Source organism: Durio zibethinus, chromosome 5 (assembly GCF_047325235.1).
Source record: "Durio zibethinus cultivar Kanyao isolate XHJ-2024 chromosome 5, ASM4732523v1, whole genome shotgun sequence".
NCBI classification, from domain to species: Eukaryota; Viridiplantae; Streptophyta; class Magnoliopsida; order Malvales; family Malvaceae; genus Durio; species Durio zibethinus.
The window spans coordinates 8120549-8140892 of record NC_143166.1 but is presented as its reverse complement, the minus strand read 5'-3'; the positions used below and the strand labels follow the sequence as shown (position 1 = coordinate 8140892).

The following is a 20344-nucleotide window of genomic DNA, read 5'->3' as shown; positions in this document are numbered from 1 at the left end:
GGATGGTATTGTTGTGGTGGTGGTGGTTGGAAACTAGGTGGGTTAACAAGTCTATTATAAGAATTAAAAATTTGCTCCTAGTTATTACCTCATAAAAAGTTAGGATGTATCTTTCACCATTGATTGTAGGTATTAAAGTATAGATTGAATTGTTGCTTAGGTTGAGTAACAAAATGGATAGGCTCTATTCTAATGGGATACCTATCTAAATGATGGTTCCCCCCACAATTATCACAAGAAATAAAAAGACTTTGAATGGCATTAACAGGGCTAGGAGAAGGGTTAGATTGTAAGTTCTCAATTTTTTTACCTGAGGTTGAAACTTGAGAAGTTAAACCAATTAAATCATTAACTTCATATACCCTAGTAGGTTTCTTAGGAACAAACCTCTCATTGGCCCACTTATGATTATTCATGGCCATTTTTTCAATCAAGTCATATGCTTCATCAATGAACTTACTCATTAAAACCCCACCAGTAGTAGCATTTATGGTAATCCTAGCTTGCCCTATTAACCCATTATGGGAAATTTGAACTTGTAACCATTTGGGTAGGCCATGGTGTGGACACTTCTTTAAAAGCTCATTGTACCTCTCACATGCATCAAATAGTGATTTAGCTTCAAATTGCTTAAAAGAAGTAATGTCATTATGCATCCTAGTCATCTTAAATAGAGGAAAATATGAGCTAAGAATTTATGAACTAGGCCATCCTAAGTAATAATCAAAATAAGAGGTAAAAACACAAGCCAACTTTTCACTTTATCCTTGAAAGAAAAGGAAAAAATCTTAATCTAATGGCATCATTAGTAACATCATTATGTTTTAAAATATCACAAATGTCAAGAAAATTAGTACGATAAAAATTGGGGTCATCACTAGGTTCCCCCCAAAACTGAACATAATTTTGAATTATATTAATAATATATGGTTTTAATTCAAAATTGTTGGCCTGAATGGCTAGCCTACTAATGCTTGGCTGGAAACCATCTAGCTGAGGGATAGCATAATCCCTAAGTGTTCTCTAATTTTCTTGTAATTGATCAACTATAGGTAAAATAATAGTTGTTTACTTTTTACCCCCTATTTTTTTTTTTTATCTTTTTAAGTGTTTTCTCAAACTCCTTGTCTAAAGGTACTAAACTACAACTCTCAATCCTTGGCATACAAAACAAGAATAACCAATAGATTAAAATAAGAAAAATAAAAATTCACGTAACAAGCAAAGTGATTAGTATTGATATTGTGATTATTCTTTCAAAAATCATTGGTAACGATGCCAAAAACTTGATAGACGATCTACAAGCACACATAATCGTACAAATAATATAATGATAAGAATAAGAGTATTGTCCCTTAAAGATTTGTGTATATGAGATCACAAGTACCAAAATTGTATCCCTCATGCCAATACTTAGATAAATCAAATCAAAAATAATGTAAACTAATCAAATAAAACCTAAAATATGCAATACTATTATAAACCAATATAGAACTAAACTAAGCAAGAATCAAATAACTAAAAATAATCAAAACTAAAACTATAATATGCAAATAATATTAAACCAAAAAAAATAAATTTGAATCAATTAAATCAAAACAAATGATTTCCATTATTGCATCAAATCAACTCCATTAAATTCCATAAAACCAATCTTGAACATTTTATTCATTCTTTAACTCCAAGATTTTCAAAAAAATCAAGTACTTCCAAGAACATCGCAAGAACATTCCAAGATTCCATATTATAATCAAGAATCATCCAAGATTTGTCAAGAATCTACAATACTTATTCTTTCTTCAAGAAAATCTATAAAACAGAAAATTCAACCATTTAGGAGAAAAAAAAAAACATTATTTTGCTAAGAAAGCAAAAATCAACTATTTAAGCACTAAAAATAAGTCTAAATAATTCTATTTTATAGAATTGTCAATTGTAGCCCAATTACCTTTAGACCCTTCCTTTGAATTAGGTTTTGACCCATTTTGTGGTAAATTTATTTTAATGTTGTTTTTTTAGTTATTTATTTACTTTTGTATGCATATTTTAGAATAGACTTATATTTAAGAAGTTTTAATTATTTATAGAAAAAATAAAAAATAATAAAAATGATTAAATAATTAGGATTATAAGTTTAGTTTTACCTAGTATGATTATTTTTATCATAAAAATCTAATAAATAAAAAAAATAAATTTTTTATCATGAGACTCTGGGAAGTCTAAGTAGCGATTCCTAATAATTGCCTAGGTTCAGAAAGTTTTAAATATTGTCAAAGTATTAGAATATTTAGAAGCTATTTTCAATATGAAAATTGTTATTTATTTTCTCTTAATTTGAATAATTATCTTAAAAGAATTAAAAAAGTTAAATATTTATAAAATATATATTGTGAAAAGATAAATCTATTCATGAACAATTATGTTGTTATATATAGTTTACCTTTTATTTGGATTAAATTTTGGGCATCATATTTTGTTATTTTATTGTATACATTATAAATATTGGTTTTTAAAATAAATATAAACCGTCGAGGATAAGACTTTTGAGAAGTTCGAGTAGTAATTCTTAAGAAATCCTTAGATAAGAAAGTTATTCAATATATAATGTTCTTATTTATTTTTCAAGCAAATGACTAAAAAAATAATAAAAAGATTTTTTTTGTTGCAATAAGAGTAATTACGAAAATTTTTTTCAAATATAAAAATTAAGACCATTTTGTCAAAATTAAAGGATAGCACATGGTTAATTGGTATCATTTTTAAAAGGGCGCTATAGGGTGCTAATCTTCCCAACGTATAACCGTACTCCTAAATCTGACTTTATTTTCGCAGATCTAAAAATTATCTTTTAAATAAATTTTAATTAGTTTTAAAATTTTATTAAAATGACAAGTTTTTTTAAGTGACCAATTACATCTAACCAAAAAAGATTTGTAGCAACTCTCCTGTCTTGATATTTTAAAAATTTTCGTTTAGCGGTCTCCAAAATTATTATGACAATATTAAATAATATTAATTATTAAAATGATAAAATATTATTTACTATATTAATATTTATTCTTAATAATATAATATAATATCATTTATTATTGAATATTAAAATATTTAAAAATAAAATATTAGTATACTTTAAATATTAATATTTTGATATTTTATTTTTTAAAATAATTAAATGAAAATGATTTTATTAATATAATAATATTTTGGGTCGGATCAAATTAAGTTTGAGCTTAAAGAATCATGTCTAGAGGTCAGCTTGATTAGAATTATAGACATATGAAAATTAAAATATTAGAAACTTTTTTATATTAATTACATTTTAAAATTTTTAATTAAAATTAAGTAAAATATTTTTTAATATAATAATATTTAGGGCCGAACAAATTAATCTCAAGCTCAAAAATTCATGTTCATGGTCTGATTTGAATAAAACTATACTAACGAGCTTGATAAATAAGCATACCCATAGATGGTTCCTTTTTGTAAGTTATCTTCTAATTTTCAAAAGAGGAAGATAATTTTCAAAATAATGGTTTCATTTTTCATTGACCAAAAAGTCATTTTTTATTGATCAGTTAATTTTTTGCCCAATAAACACCAAAAAAATGTAGAAGTTATTTTTTAAAGTAATTTTCTACAAAACAAACAAATAAAAACTTAGTACGAACGATGACATTAAATATAACTTTAGAAAAATGAATTATGAGATTGTTTTTTACCTACTTTTTTCACACATCACTTGCCTCTTACCAAAAGGGCACATAGCAAATACAAGAGCATTTCACTTATATATTTTTTTTTTATTATTTTGCAATTAGCTATCATAATAAAAATTTATAGACAGATCTATAACTTAGAAGTGTGGACTCTACATTTTTTATAGACCCTACACAATACTAAATTAAAATTTATTAATTATATTGTAGTAATTGTAAATGATATATTCCTTGCAAATACTACAAAGAGTTAATTTTAAAATTCTTCTTTTTAAGAGATTTGATAGAGTTGCTTCTTGAAGGTAGCTTCGATAAGATTGAAAACAGTGATGAGGGTGAGATTTGTTACTATGACAGTGAAATTGGTTACTATAGCAGTGAAATTAAAATTAATGGTAAGATATATGTTTGGATACAAACACAATGATGGTGGTAAAGTAAATTGTAGTAAGAAAATAAAATCACCATTAAAGATATTATATTAAAAATTAAATATAAAAAATTTTAAATTATTTAATATTTATAAAATTAATAAAATTAACAAAATTATTAAATTATTTATATATCAAATTTTTAATAAATAATTAAAAATTAATTATTTAATATTGTCAAAAAATTAAGTGAAAAATATACAAACATTGAAAAAATAAAACAAACTAAAGGATAAAAATGATAAAAAAAAAAAAACCTACGTTTGAGACATACAATTACTCACTAGACCTCATAAGTCCAGTCTGTGACTGGGGATTCAATACAATTAAATTATCTCATTGTGCTGCATATTGGTAACTTAGACAATGAAATGACATGATTGAACCTTTCAATCATGCCTTACTTTAGCTTCGTTGGATTATGATTAAGGCCTAAGTGATTGCCTTATAATCATCTATTACAACACATTTTTTCTTATTCATTTTGGAATACACATTATGTTTGGTAAAGAAAATGAGAATGGAAGAAAAAACAAAGAAAAGACAATTTTCATTATTCTTTTTTTCTTCACTTTTTTCCCATGTTCTATTTTCTTCCTGCCAAAAGATAAGGATATATAAAATATATAAAAACTATCCCCAATTGATTTTATAAGGGACAGTTCAACAATGTATTAAATGAGATTGGGTAGGTAGATTTAGTAGAAACATCTTACCCTTAGAAGCTTTCATAAGCTTTTCTAAGAAACTTTTTATTCAAACTTTTAGAAACTTTCAGAAGCTTCTCTAATAAACAATTTGAGATGAAAAAAAAAGGCTAAAACTTTTGAAGAGATAAGGTTTTGGAGACTGATACGAGTGAAAAAAAGTAAAAAAAAAAGGGGGGGAATGGAACAACAAATAAAAGGAAAAAAAAAATCAAAGAGAGAGCTTAGGTTGAAGCTCGGGATGCTGTGTTAATGAAGATTCTAAAGAAGTTTATAAGGAAAAGACTAGAACAAAGAGATCAAAGGAGAAGAAGAAAAAATAGTTTCTTTCTCAGCTAATTTCTTCTACGATTTTAATGCGTGCACCAATTAGAATGATATTTCTTTTTTTTTAATGCTCTTTAGGTCTCTACAAACTCTATTCTCTTAGGTAGTGTTAAAGAAAATGCAGATCTTCATGAAAACCCTTACAAGGAAAACCATAACCCTAAAGTTCAAATCTAGCCACACTATTGACAATGTTTAGGCCAAGATCTAAGACAAAAAAGGTATACTTTTCTCTTTTTCCTTTCATTTCCATCACATTTTTTCTAGGATTTGAAGGTTTAGATTTTTCATGTAAATTTTGTCAGGCATCTTACCAGAACAACAAAAATTAATCTTTGCTAACAAGTAGCTTAAGGATGATCATACTTTTATTGACTATAACATCCAGAAAGGTAAATATTGCTGATCATAAGCCCTGTTTGATTCTCGAGAAAACATCATCACAAATTTAGACAAGTTATGCTAAAATTATTTTTTATTTATATGTTTTTATACTAAGCTGTGAATCAAAGCCATTAACATGTTTAAGTAATGTTTTTCTTATTAGTAAAATGAGACAAGTGGGTAAGAAGAAATTTATAAGAATCACTAAAAATACTTCAATTAGCCTTAAATAGTGGTGTCCACCTTATCGATTAATACTCCATAATCTTGTAAGATCTCAATGATGAGAGCTAAATGGTATTCATGTCATCCTTGAATTTTTTTTCTTTATAGTATTAAAATTAGAAGGACTAGGATTTTGAATTTAAATTTTGGACCCTTTTGTTTATGATCAGGTGTTTATTTTAGTTTAATTTGAATATTTATGTGGAATTGTGCAGAATCAACCTTGTATCTGGTTGTGAGGTTTCGTGGAAATATTATTAAGCCTTCTTTGATGGCATTGGCTAGGAAATACAACTAGGCTAAGATGATTTGCCACAAGTATGCTCCCCTTATTAAGTCATCTTTGATGCCATTTTTAACCTTTCTCTTTTGAATTATCCATATTGTTTTATGAGTCCCAAAGTATACCATAAGATGTAAATGACATTTCTTTCTTTTTCTTTTCCTTTATAAAATGGCTTAGCATTTAGTATTGGATTCTTTCTGTTATCTATTTCTATTCTAGAAATCATACCACTGATATCTTTGTTATAGGTGTTAGCTAGTTTGCACCCCCATGCTGTGAGCTTGTGTATATATTTTATCAATATTGGTGTAATGAATGGGGTAGTGTTGTTTATCAAAGAAAACCTCAAAATCACATCAGTTCAAGTCATTGCTATAGAAAAATAATTATTAAGAAAAAATTAAAATTAAAATTAAAATATTTTATTTTATTTTATTTTATTAATATTATTTTTGTATGATTTAAAACCTCAAAATCACATTAGTCCTCAAAATCACATCAATTATTTGCATCAATCCTTTTTTACATTATTTAAAATTTTATATTTCTTAGGTGATAGTAATTATTTTTTTTCAATTGGCTGGTTTAAGATTATGCAATGTTTAATCACAAAACAATTTCGTTTTTCAATTATTTGAAACTAGAAGCTGTTATTTTTTGTATATGACTCTAGCGAGATGCGACAAAAAAAGGTTTGCTTATGACATGATATAGATAAAATTAAAGTACTCCAATGAGATTCTAACTTATGGCAATCCTCTCATTGATGCTATTACTACTCATAGCAAAGGCAAGTTAATTATGGCTATACATTTCAATTTTTTTTAGTATGGCTTTTCTTTTTGTGGAGTAACAGTTTAAATTTTTTGCAATTAAGAAATTTAACTACGTAGGTTTGACCTCTAATCATTCCAAAGATAGATGAAAGATATTCATTACTGAAACAGATAAAAGCTAAGCTTAAACCTAGTTCCATTAATAGTTGACATTATTTTTTTCCCTCTTTAAATGTGGGAAATGCATTTATTGGATAAACTAAGGGGTTGATTTTAGGATATCTTCTCTAAATTTTAATATATACTTAAAAAAATTTTTATTCACAAGATATGACTTTTTTTATAAAAAAAATTAATAGTTAAAGTTGTTGTGATTATGTAATTAGATCTTTAATAATTTGTTTTTTTTTTCAAAAGAGACAGGGTATTTTATAGGAATTGGAAACATTATATTACTATTAAATTTGAGTTATGTTTTCCAATTTTAACGTTTAATGTTAGGCAACAAAGGAGAATTTTAAGTTGTCATTAGCAGCTAATAATTCCAATACACATGCTAGGTATTGGTTATCCAAGTTGCATTTAAGGTACCACGTTCCTGACACATGTAAAGCCATGTAAGTAAGGTTGTATACTTTATATTTACATCCTAACATAATTACTCAATTATTGTATTGAAGTATGATAGCTAAGAATTCATATTTTTTCTTTATTTTTTGCACTTTTATTAGCTACATTGATTGAAAGCATGATGGTTTAGCTGTTGATACATTTGAAACTTTGAATGTTTTTTAATGTCCATATTTTTTATATAAGATTTATGATGTTTGATTTTCATATTAACATTTTTTTCACTAATCTCATCTGGTTTCTATTACATGTTAGATTGGATTATGTATATGGATATGAATGTTAAAACTAACAACTTTATTGGGATAAAAGAGCTACTTTGTTAGTATAAGCTACAAATATAGGTGATCCAAATGCACAATATGAATGGGGTTGTCATCTAAAAATTGAGGTTAGGCTACTTTTTGTTAAAATATTGTTACTACAATAGTTTAAACAAATTGTAGTCCTAGATAATGATTGAATGAATTTTTTGAGCAATATTCTTTTGAGGAAATAGTTCTTGTGATTTGTTACTTCAGCTAATAATATATTTTTCTTTATAATATTTTGGCTTTTTTTAGATAGAATGACTATGCGCAATCACATCAACAAGTTTTCTATTATTTAGAGTAATTTCATTTAGAAGTCAGTTGTATGTGGCTCTTTTATGGTATCTCTAAAAACCTTACTAGAACATGTTATATTATAGTTGCATCTAGGTGTTCTTTACCTTCTAGATGTTGTATACTTGATAGGTGACTGTATTAAGAAAGACATTGCTTCAACATTATAATGTTTTGACAGGGCATTAGAGAAGGTAAGGTTACTTTTTGTTCTTATAACTTGTAGTTTTGTTTATCAGCCATGGATCTTTGATGGTTGGAAAATTTTCATAGTTGTTAAAATTAGTTTTTGGATCTACTGAGTGAATATTTGGTCCAAATAAATGGCAACCTCTCTAATATTCTGTACTATAGCATTGGATTATATATATACATCTTTTATATTGTCTAACAATTCCCATTGTGAAGTTTAAGTCAAAGCACCATTTTTAAATACGCATACAAAATAAAGATAGTTATCGATTTTATATTCTTTTTTAAAATCTAAAAGTTTAAATATAAACAACTTGGGCTATGCTTTATGAATGACTGATAACTTTTGTCCAAATTAATAATTGGTAAAGCACCAAAGATTTCTTTGATTTTAAATATGTTTTGTTTTTTCTTTAAAGAAAACGACTTAGACAGCAATGGTTTCTGCCATTACACTAGTGCTGCTTTTATCTCCTAATTCATAGTTTGAGTATTTATCTATCTTTTGTATGTGTTTGTGGCATACTATAAGACAAACTTTTCATGTCTTTAAATTGTTTTTTGATTGCAGAATGAAATACACATACAAAATGATGATAGTTATGGATTTGAATAGGTATATATTTCTACTTATGGAATGTTTGGAACTTTTATTTTCACTATTTAATTTATTTGGTGTTGGTGAAAAGAGGTAGGCTTCCTCATTCAGTTATTTTACAACTCAAAGATTGATTGAGTTGAATGGAGTATAATGTAGAATATTTACTTCTATTAGCTATTTTGTTATTTGCAATTTTTCATTGCCTTAACTACACTGCAACAACTCAACAATAGAATTTCTATTTAATCCATTTAAAATTCTTTTTTCGATGCAAGAAAAATTTCATATACTATAAGAACTGCTTGGGAGATTATATGTAACTATAGCCAATTTTAACAGAAGTCAGACATACAAGTTACTTATGGATGAACTAAATAAAGATAGGCACAAAACACATTGCATGATGAAAAAAATGTTCAATAGATCTTTTGGGGCCACCTTTCTCACTAACAAATGTCAAGAATCTGCTTTTGCCTATCACATCCATTAATTTGTTGACTATTTTGATCTCTTAGGTTAGTCTAATTGAATTTTTCATTATATTCATGCTATAGATGATCAAAGTGTATTTGAGTTCTTTTTTATATTTTTTAAAGTTCTAATTATGCTAAATAAAAAAATCTCGTAACGAAGCAGGGGCATCGATCTATTAATGATAATATGGGTAATGAAATTAACTTGTTTCTAAATTGTGAAAATTTTATTAAGAAAAATAGTTAAAAAATCCTCATTAAATAATGAGAAAAATTCAATACTATTGCTACTAAAATTCAATACTTTTACCCGATCTTATTCATAGATTTTGAGTTGAGAATTATCATTCTTCAATTAGGAATGGAGTTTAGAAAAAAAATTAAATATATATTTTTTTTACTACCTTTAAATCAATTTAAAATATTCAAAATAAAAATTATTTCTTTTATAAAAATTAAAATATAATAATGTTGAGTCTAGGATAATGATAAATTATCTTTAAACGTTGAGTAAGTAGCATTTATGGAGGTTTTTCCTCTACCAAGGTGCCCTTTAATCTTATTTACCAAACTAAAGTAGTTTTAAACTTAATTCCCAAAATAAGGTACCTTGTACACATGGAATCCAAGTCACACACGATAAAAAATAAAATAAATAAGAGTTAATATAATTAATTATAACTCTATAAAGAATTCAAACTTGAAAAAGAAACTACTCTTCTACCAAATCTTTATAGGTACAATCTTTGGTTTACTCTAACATTGTTTACTGAAATCATTTTTATATAATGTTTGTGATCAATGAATTTGTTCATGGTGTTTTTGGATTGTCTTAGCTGGAAGGAGAAAAGGTGAGGTTGGAGTGAAAATAGCTAGAACCTACAGTCAAAGAACAAAGTTAGGAGGTGCTAAAGTTGTTACTCTGGGGCACATTTTAACACTTAAGTTAATATTATATTTGAGGTAAGAAAGAAAGAAAGGAACAAAAGAGGTGAAGTGTGTAAAAAAAGCTTCAATGAAAGGAAAGCTCAGAATATGTAGTGGGGTTTTTTCTTATGTACCTGATCTGTCAACTACCTTATGTATGAGACAAAGATGTGGTGACCTAATTGGGACAGTTTGTAACTAATGGAATGTCTACATGAAGCTTAATAAGGGTCCATGTGGATAGATGTAAGTCACATTTGATGATCTTAAGTAAGTGTGGGTTGTATTTAATGGTCTTGGGCAACTTGGGTGACAATTAGTTAGTTCTTGAATGACTATCTTGAAAGGGTGTCGGTGGGACCTTGGGCAAGTCCTTCTTTTGGCGACGGGTAAGCCATTTCCTTGGAGTAGATGACATGGCTGCCTAGGCATGCCTTATTTGGGTGACCTCAAAGTATAACTGTGTGGACCAATTCTTAACCAAGTTGATTGTTGTCCAGTTGACTTAGGTATAAGAATTTTCTTATAGGTTTGAAGGGGGATTATAAAGTGGCTACCCTTTGACCATTGTCCAAAGCCTAAAGAGGAAGGAAAAAAAAAAAGAGAAATGCTGAGGTAAGGTTTGGTGAGAGGTCTTTATGGCTTGCGAGCTTGGTGTGGTGATGTGTCCCTTTTAAGGCAAGGTGAGCATCTTTGACGGACAGATCTATTGAGGTGTCTTTAAGGGTGAGACAGGTATGCTTGACACATTTGATTGATGGCATGTCACATTGGGAAATAATGAGTCTCCTTGGCGAGCTTGAGAACTGGCAAAACCATAAGGAACAATAAGTGGGGACTTAGAAAAAAAATTTTGTAAAAATTTTGTACTTATCTGTGGAGTGCACATAATCAAAACGCCTATGCTGGGCTAGTTTGCTACATGCCTGTGTTTTTTAGGAAAGCAAATGGACAGGTCACATGTCGCATTGGGAATGAAAAGTCATTTCTTATAATTAATGGTTATAATTTTTGAAAATGTATCTATTTTTTATGAGGGAATGGGTGTTTTAATTTTAAAAAATGGGTAACCAAAATGTTGAGTTTAAAGGGGATTAATATGGGTTTAAGGGGGATTAATAAGGTAACCAATCTATAGGCCATGAAGATTAAGGGAGTGAATCTAGTAAGAGTTACAGTAGAGGCATAGTGAGTAAAGAAGGGGATCCTCAATGCTGGTGCTGATATTCTTACCCCTGTTATTGGTCATAGGAAAATAAAAAGGCAAGAAATTGGTAAAGGTAAAGCCAAAAGATTTGGCACCAAGTTCATGGCCTCTAAATGGTTATGCCTACCTTAAAAATCATGGTATGATGAGGAATGAGCTGGATCATGCGATGTTCAATCATAATGATCCCATGTATGAAGTATCTCTACCTCATCCAAGGTTCATAATTAGTCAGGTGAGGTAGTCTAAGAACATAGCAGGGTTCTATCTATACAATTTTCACTATAAGTTCCACCTACCACTAACCTTATTATTTCATTTGTTGCTAGCCACCCTCAATGTAGCCGCCAAACAATTCACACCAACTACTTGGGCTATCCTAGTTACCTATTTCTTTTTTTGCAAACTGGATAGAGGGTGCCTTCGGTGAATGACCTCCTCACCCTATACACTATGAGGGAGAGTTATAGTTGGTTGTACTTTCTCCAAGTGTGGGATAGAATGATTATGGTGGATTTGCCTTTAAATACCCACTTCTAGGAGGACTGGTTTGTTGTGGCATGCACCAAGATAGTGCGAATGAGGTTCTTTTTCAAAATAATATGGTAATATGCTAGCCACTTGGCAAAAAAAATGTTGAGTAGAGATGAGGCTAAACAGGTGTAGGCATTAAAAGGCACCAAACTCTCTTATAAAAAGAGCCATGCCCAAGAAAATTTATGGCTACTACACCATCATTGCTGTTACAATGTCTCAAGATCCGAGGGTGGGGGACCTAAAAGTCTGACAAATGGGAAAATTTTGGAAAACGAGGGGATTAAAAATATTTTGATAAAACAATTAAAACAAGGAGTCACCACTAATTTTTTTAAAGTGTGATAGGTCACCCAAAAATTTTTATCCTTTAATAAAACATTTTAAAATAAGTTTAAAAGTTCTAGAAAAAGAATAAATTTATAGTCTGCGAAATCAGACTTAGGTTCGAGAGTCAATTACGCATGGGGAATGATTAGCTTCACATAGCTCCTGTAAAAAACAATAACAATTAATTGTATGTTATCTTTTAACTTTAGTAAAAATGGTCCTATTTTTCTTAATGTTTAAAATTAATTCCATTTTCCTTTTTTTTTCTTTCTTTTTTTTTTTGTTTTCTTTAGAAGCAAAAACAAATCAAATTTAAAATAAAACTCTTATTCCTTTTTTTCCTTTAATTTGGATCAAAGTTAAAACACTTTAAATATCGAAACAATTCTTTCACCCTCTTATAACCAAGTAAAGCTTCAAAAATATTCCTAATCTAAAGGTTTTCAAATTACCCCACAAAACCAAGATAACAACTCTTATAAACAATAATCAATAAAAGTCCCCTTATAGTTAGGCAAGATCTCGATGACTATATTTACTTAAAATATTATCTTATTTTAAAACATTTTTACTTCGAAAACCTATTTTTGAAAACAAATGCATGAAGTGCATGAACATAATAAAATATAATGAATGTATAATAATATAATATGAATAAAGTATGAATGCATGATCATATAAAAATAAATGTGATGACAAGGTAAAATGAAATGCAAATGCATGATTGATTTAGGGTTTGAGGGTTGGTTTGGGGTCTAGGTTAGAGTTTAGGATTTTAGGGTTTTAAGGTTAGGGTTGTTTAAAGTTAGGATTAGGGTTTAGGGTTTAGGTTTAGGTTTAGGTTTAGGGTTAGGGTTAGGTTAGGGTTTAGGATTAGGCCAACAAGAAAGACACCATGGCCGAACCTCTAACTTGGTTATCCAATGGTAGAGTTGTGTTGCTCTTGTTTGGATTTCAACTTCAATCCTACTATTGATTAGTTGGATGAAAATTGATTCAAACTTAGAGCAAGAAAATAAATGAAAAACCTTCAAGAAAATCAATAAAGAAATGGATGAAACACAATGAAAATGCAATGAAAAATGTGATAAGGATGCAAAAACTGCAAAGATGAAGATTGAGAAAAGCTACTTTCAAGTAACCAAGCAATAAAGAAGTTCTTTTCTTTTATCTTTTTCACTTTTTTCTTTTCTTTTTCTCCTTTATTTTCTTTTTTTCATAAGCTGGTATTCTAGTTTCTCATGTAGAACATCCCCTTTGAATGACAAAGAAGATGGAAAATATCTTACAAATACTAAATTATTACCATAAGATCAAAAAACCATCCAAGTGACAAGATTTTTTCTTTGTTTTTAATCCAAGGAGAACCTTTAGCCATTGGATCAAAATTCCTCATAAGATCTAATGGTCCACATTATTCACTGCAAAGGTTGGATTCTTATAGCCCTTAAACTAAGTGAAAAGATCATTTTACCCTTAGTATAAAGTTTTTGATATTTAGACCATTTTCTTAGAAGTCATTGTTCTCGTCCTTTTTATTATTATTTTAAAGTGTCAAAAATCATGAAATATTATGAAATTGAGATCTAAAAATTTTCATAAAAATTCGACTTTGAAAATATCAACTTACAACATTACCCATAATGGGTATTTTGGTAATTTCACTCCTCCCTAGGTATTATTGTGATTCCGAATACACCAAAAACTATCAAATATTATAAAATTATGATATGAAAAGTTTCACAAAAAATGACCTCGGGAAGGTTAAATTACAAAATTACCCCTAAAAGGCATTTTAGTAATCTCACACCTTTTAAGGTCTAATTAAGATTTTCAAAATTCTAAAAATCATTAAATAATATCAAACCACGATCTAAAGTATTTCATAAAATTTTAACCTTAGAAAGGTCAAATTATGAAAATACCCCTGAAGGATATTTTGATAATTTTACATCTTCTAATGTGTGATCCGAGTTTTCATTACATAAAAAATTATTAAAAAGATTCAATTATGATTTGAAAGTTTTCATGAAAATTTGACTTCGAGAAAGTTAAGTTATGAAAATACCCATAAGGGCATTTTAGTAATTTTAACTTATTGAAGTATAATTAAACTTTTAGAGCTTTAAAAATCACAAATTTCAATTTTAAATCTCATTGATTCCAATTTGGTTGTGAATTTTGAAGGTTAACTAGGGTTCTATCCATTTTGACCTAAATTTATCCAATTTTGACTTCATTTAGCTAATTTTGGTTTTGTTAACCAAGTTTGACTATAGTTGATTTTAGGATATTTTGGTCAAATTAGTTTGAACTTCGATTTTAGCAACTTGTAAAAATAAAGCACTATTCAATTTGAATCGAGAGGGATTTTAAGAGCTTCATAAATAGTTAAAATTTTACCCGAATAAAATTAGATGTTTTTAATTGGGGAGGACCAGAGTTTGGCTACCACTATTAAGGAGAAATTGGTAAAAAAAAAAAAGCTTAAAAAGAGGGTACAATCTAAGAAAAAGATGTAAAGGTCTATTTCAGGGGCCAAAGATGTAAGTTATTTGAATTTCAACTTAAAGTTGTGTTGTTTTGATATTATTATAGTTACTGACTTATGCCATTTATCTATGATTATTATTGTTTTTTGTTACAATGAAGAGTAAGGTTGAGAAAGCCAAATAGCCTGAGAGGTTAGAGGTTCACCTGAGAGATGCTCCTATCATGTTTGTTGAACCAGTGCCTTAAATAGTCTTTACCCCAACTTCTGTATCGAGTTCTACACCAGTTGTTGCTTCTGCTCCTACACCAACTCTTGTACCCAGGTTTGAAGAAGAAGAAGGTAGTATGAGATCAAACGTGAGGGAAAGAATGAGGGAAAGGAGTGTGTAGAAGCATCAAATAGAAGTGGCTCCTTTAAGGGTAACTATTATGTTTGCTTATGACTTTTTTTCTTTATGTATTAATTCTAATTCTTAAGTCTTTATTTTATAGAAATGGATTGTTTAGCTAAAATGTAGGTGATTGGTTAAGAGAAGCAAAAAAGGAAAAGATTTTTAGTCACCAATCTTTTTCCTACCAAAAGGTCTACAATTAAAAGATCTGGCTTTCATACTATTAATGCTACTGCTGTTCTTGTTGCTGTTGTGCCAACTTAACCACCTCTACCTATTACTATTTCAAAGCCTTATTCAACCATTGTAGTGGTCCCTGCAATTCTTACCAAGGCACTTGTTACTATGTTTGTTACTTTTCCACCATAATTACACTAACACCCCCCAGTGCTGGTTCACCTGCTGTAGTTATCCCTACTTCTACGGCATTTATTACCCCCATTTAGCAACAATAAGGGCTAAAAATATGACTTCAGAGCTTGATTTAGGTAAGCTAATAGTTGAGGAATTTAAGGCAAACCTTAGAGTAGCTGTCTTCACCTAAAGTTATGTTGTAGAATGATTGAACAAAGTTTACTCTAAATACTTTGCTATGGTGCATAAGAGACCTAAGACCCTTTTATTTGTTGATGCATTTTGTGTATATGCTGCTACTAACCTCTTTAAGTTTACTAGGGAAAAGGCTCAAAGGTTTTACCTACTTAGTAATTTACGAAATGAATTCTTCATAGCTGCTGAAGTAAGAATTGTAGTGATGAATATGTTGTGCTTTTGTTACATTTAATACGAGAACTTAACTTTTATGCATTTTTATATAGTTTTTTACCACCAAAATTAGCATTTATAAGTAGGTTAAAGACTTGGTGGACCGTGTAAACTTCAAGAGGGAAGAGTTATGGCAGAAGTCCCAAAAGACTGCTAAATAGGCCATCATAATAAAAGAGAAGGATCTGTCCATTAAGAGTCTAAAGGCTTATAATGCCTTCTTAATAAGGAGATAAAAGCCATGAAGGCCAAAATAAAATAGATAACAAGAAAAAGCAAAGCCCCATAGTAGATTATTGATAACACTAATGCTTACCTAAAAGTTATTGAGAATGAGAGAAATAAGGTGAAAGTAAAGCGAGCTAAAGCTATAACCCCATCTAACCAAGCCTAAAAAAAAAAAAAGAGTAGGCCTTAGCTAATAGAGACCATACCTTGGCACACACTTTACAAGTGGAAGAAAAGTTAGTGAAGCTGAAGGTTAAGCTAAAGAATAATAAGGTACAATCTTCTAAAAAGATAAAAGAGTAAGATACAGAGTAGACTGAAGTTTGAATTAGTAATGGGCTACAGTACAGGTTGTTTGCATTGTACAAAGTGTTACTCTATTTGAGGCCCTTAGACTTAAAGGACATTAACTTTTCAAAAATGAAAAAACCTTCAAAAAGGTTTAATGTGAAGTATATTAAGGATTGGCCCTTCTAAAGGCATTAAGATTCTCTATGGAATCTATTTTCATTGCATATGATTTAGATTTGTATGCTCTTCTTGTTCCTGTTGGCGATGTTAAAGCTAGCAGTTTTGGCACTGAACCTACCCTTAAGGGTCGTAAGATTGTTGATACTCTTGTTCTCCTACCCTCTAGTGAGCCTACAATTATACTGACTGAAGGGCCATCTGCTCTTCCTATTAATGCTAACTCTACCCTTTACGCCATTAGAAAGATACCACCGTTGCCTTATAAGGCTTTTTCTTATGTTTTTCTTTAGTATTTTTTTAGTCATAATTCTTTTTTTAATCCATCATGTATACAATTTACAAATATGAATGAAATGAACTTTACATAATCTCTATCTCAGTTTACTCAAATAAATAGATTGCAATTATCAACATGAGTTAGCTATGCATTTGCTTGTATAAAAAATAAGTTAAAAACAAGCAATTATCAAACTTAATGTAAATTTGATAAAGTAAGACATTTTTATATAACAGTTTAGTAAGTTAAGACATAGTTTAAGTATACTAGCCTTGAATTCTACTAGTTTTCAACAAAGACTAAGTTGTAAAGTAAACACTTAGTACTAGACTTAAATTCTAAGAATTCATGCAAGTTAAATGAAGTAGTGTAATCAATATTGTAAAGTTCATAAGCAATAAGCTAAGCTACTATTTAGAGCATATCAAAGCAATTGTAATCTTATCATTGTGAACTAAACTTTTCTTCATCAAGGAGATAATACTTCAGATTAAATGGTGCAACCTATTGGATGACTTTAAAAATTGCATGAAGAGTTGATCAATAAAGGTGATCATTGCTTTTAAATATTTAGGTGTAATAATAAAAATAAAATAACTTGTTAAAAATGACAAGTATGTGTACCTTGATGAGATTTCATACTATCTTTTCTTTAGCATATCAGCCTTGCGTTAGCCTTGTTGATGTGATTATTGTATTGGCGAGGTGAAAAATTACACATAGAGCATATTGGACATGTTAGTTGAGAAGCCTTAACGTATAGGTATGTGGTGTATAGGGGCACATTGAGTGTGTTGGCATGGAGCTTTAACACAATAAAAGAGATACACTGAGGTGCATAAACATGTTGGTAAGGAGCCTTAACGAGATAAAAAAAGGTGCATAGCGGCACATTGGGCATATTGGCATGGAGCCTTAATGTAATTAAAAAAGGTGCACAAGGGCATGTTGAGCATCTCAGCACGAAGCCTTAACGTGATAAGAGAGGTGCACTAGAGCAAGTTAGGTGTATTAGCGTGAAACCTTAATGTGATAATGAAGGTACATAAAGGCACGTTAAGCTTGCTTGCATGGGGCCTTAATATAATAAGAAAAGTACATAAAGAGATGTTGAACGTGTTAACGTATAGCCTTAACACGATAAGAGAGGTGCATAGGGGCAAGTTGGGCGTGTTGGCATAAAACTTAATACGATAAGAAAGGGGTATAAAGGTATGTTAAGCGTGTTGGCATAGGGCTTTAACATAATAAAAAAGATGTATAGGGGCACATTAAGCATATTCATTTAAAGCTTTAATACAATAAATGGCATACTAAAGCACGTTGAACGTGTTAACAAGAAAATGGGTCTATGTTCAGTGATATTTATTAACGTAATAAATGTGGCACATAAGGGTGAGTTTAGTGTGTTGGCTTAAAGCCTTAATGTAATAAGTGGTGCACTAGGACGTGTGGAGTATGTCAGTAAGAAGTGGGGTCTGTGTTCGCCCATATGCCTTAATGTAATAAATGTAGCATATAGAGGCCTGTTCGCTTAGAGCTTTAACATAATAAGTGATGCGCTAGGATGTGCTGAATGTGTAGGTAAAAAGTGGGGTCTGTGTTTACCTATATGCCTTAATGTAATAAATGTATGCGTTATGAGATAAAGTTTAAAGAAAAGCAATAGAATGCCATTCATTTTCAAAGCAATAGAATGCCATTCATCTTCATTAAGATATTTTCTATACAAGATTGCTTATGATAAAAGGGTGAAACCCAAATATATAATTTAAAAAAAATACATGTATTGAAAAATAAATACAACTAATCAGAGATACTACACAAATGTAAAAGACCTGGCTAGATGTAGTACTCTTTCAAGTGAGCAACATTTCAAGTCTTTGGTATAAAGTTACCCCTAATGTCTATAAACTTCAAACCACTGATTGTTAATACTCTGTATAGTCCCTCTCAATAGGGTGATAGCTTTTTTTTCTCTTATTAGCTTACTAGTTTCATAGTTTTTGAGTACTAGGTCACTAACTCGAAAGTGTCTATGCTTAGCTCTGAAGTTGTAATATTTAGTGACCTGTTGTGCCTTGGCAGCCATTTTAACTTTGGCTAAGTCCCAGTTTCTTGCAACAAATCTAAGTTAGCCCTCAAAGCTTTTTTATTCTGGCTAAAGTCAAAATGTGCTGTCTTGAGTGTGTTCACACCCATCTCAGCAAGTATCACTAATTTTATCCCATAAGTCAAAGAAAAAGGTATTTCCCTATTGTCGAATGATTTATGATCCTAATTGCTTAATGTATACCAGAGGTCTCCTCTACCTATACCCCAAATACTTCATCTAACTTTTTCTTAAGGGAAATTAGAATCTTTTGGTTCATGGACTCTACCTATACATTTCTTTGAGGATGGGCCACTAAATTATGTACCAAGGCCATTTTAAAGTTTTGGCAAAACTCTTTCAACTTGTAATCTTGAAATTGTGTTCAATTATTTACCATGATGGTGTAAAGGACACCAAATCTATATATAATATACTTCTAGATAAAATCTTTCACAGTTTTGATTGGGATGGTAACCATTATAGGTTCTACCTTTACACACTTCGTAGAATAATCACAAGCCACTATTATGAACTTCTTTTGGGCAATCATAAAATAATCACGTACGAATGACTATGGATTGAAAATTTGATTAAGGGCTTTTACTGGCTACCTAGGGACTTTGGTGAATTTTTGGCACTTATCATACCTTTTAACCAACTCTACCGCATCTTTCTTCATTATGGGCTAGTAATAACCTTATCTCAATATATGTTGTACCAGTGCTCTCCCACTAACATGATGGCCACACATCCTTTTCATGAATTTCCCTTAACACATACTCTGTTTTAAATAGGGAGACACACTTGAAGACATGGTTGAAAAAGCATTCTTGTACAACTTGTCTCCTATTAGTAAAAACCTTGCTACTCTTTTTTATACCTTTTTATATTCTATAATATCAAAAGTGTACTCTTCTTTAAGGTATGCCTTAATAGGAGTCATCTAGTTGTCCTCTTCTTTTATACAGAGGATGGGTGTTGTTTGTAAGTATCTACGTATGGGCACATACTCCTATAGGATATTCCCATACTCCTTAATCTCAATGAATGCTAGCAACTTGGATAAGAATCAGCCTTAGTATTGTTAGTGTAAAGGACTTGCTACAAGGTCATTGTAGTAAAGGACTGACTAAGTTGATGAATAACTACATGATATTTAACAAGCATGGGATCCTTGTCTCCATACTTGCCATTCACTTGGCGAGTAACCAACTATGAGTCTTTATATTCAGCTACATTTTTATAGACAAAAAACTCAAAAGATAAGCCATA

The 20344-nt window shown here is 29.8% G+C and overlaps 1 non-coding gene across 1 annotated transcript; it reads left to right on the top strand.

Moving 5' to 3' along the window:
• Positions 1–552: 552 nt before the first annotated feature.
• On the top strand, positions 553–659 carry LOC149518731 (small nucleolar RNA R71). The gene has a single exon (XR_016342522.1). It is a non-coding gene; the product is annotated as a small nucleolar RNA R71 (small nucleolar RNA).
• Positions 660–20344: the final 19685 nt, after the last annotated feature.